This window comes from Octopus bimaculoides, chromosome 11 (assembly GCF_001194135.2).
Source record: "Octopus bimaculoides isolate UCB-OBI-ISO-001 chromosome 11, ASM119413v2, whole genome shotgun sequence".
Lineage (NCBI taxonomy): Eukaryota > Metazoa > Mollusca > Cephalopoda > Octopoda > Octopodidae > Octopus > Octopus bimaculoides.
The window spans coordinates 6175540-6176847 of record NC_068991.1 but is presented as its reverse complement, the minus strand read 5'-3'; positions in this window follow the sequence as shown (position 1 = coordinate 6176847).

Genomic DNA, 1308 nt, shown 5'->3' with positions numbered 1-1308 from the left:
GTAGAAACTCTGCCAAATTAGATTGGAGCCTGGTGTTGCGATCCGGTTTCACCAGTCCTCAGTCAAATCGTCCAACCCATACTAGCATGGAAAGCGGACGTTAAACGATGATGATGATGATGATGATGATATATATATATATATAATTATTACAAATTAAAAGGGTAAAGGATTATCAATTTATTAATAAATCAACAATTAATAATTTTTACCAAATATTTTCTGATCCCTTAATTATGTTTATATATATATATATATATATATGTGTGTGTGTACATGTATTTGTGTGTCTGTGTTTGTCCCCCTGCCATCGCTTGACAACCGATGATGGTGTGTTTATGTACCCAAAACTTTGCAGTTTGACAAAACACACTGATAAAATGAGTACTAGGCTTACAAAGAATAAGTCTTGGAGTCGATTTGTTCGACTAAAGGCGGTGCTCCAGCATGGCAACAGTCAAATGACTGAAACAGATAAAAGAATATATTAGGGAGTGCAGGTGGAAGAGTTGATAGGCAACACCTGAATCAAGGGAAACTTCTAGAATTTATACCCTGTTACAATGCAGAACTGTGTCTTTGGCTGTCACTTGATATCTCTTCTTATGTCACACAACTACCTTATGGAAAAGACACACTAGATAAAGATGTAATCCTAGACATCTAACCCAGAAAAAATATGCAGGATAGACATGGCTACAACATCTGTGATCAAAAGGATATTTGATTAGGATTGAGTTGGGGGTTAAACAGTAACAAATACAGCTCAAACCACCCCCATCAAATACCCAGAGCACCTGGCTGTAAGGTGAAGAGGTGTGGGTATTAGGGTCAGAATCTTAAGGTCAGTGGTTTGATTTTCAGATCAGGCTGTGTATGTCACACTGATCCAGTCCACTCAGCTGGAAACGGGGACCAACAATGGCTGTGGGTTAACCCTACAATGGCCTGGCACAAGTGGATGAACAGCTAATGATGTCAGAAACCAAATAAGATAAAACATTTAATGAATTTCAATCAAAAATATCACGTCATCATAATTTCTTTGTTGTTGCTGTTATTTAACTTCAGGACAACTGTGACATTATCAGAGACATCCCAGCTGTGACCAGCCTATCAGAGACATCCCAGCTGTGACCATCCAGTCATTCTGGGGTGCCTTAGATTACATTATCTAATGTGTCCTTTATTCTTTTTCTTACATGGTAGGCAGGGTGTGGTTTGAGAGAAATGTGGGTGTTATTTGTAGCAGGTTGAAAAACCATGTAGGGCCTTTCTCATCAGCTCCTTTGTTGTCATCGCAAGCTG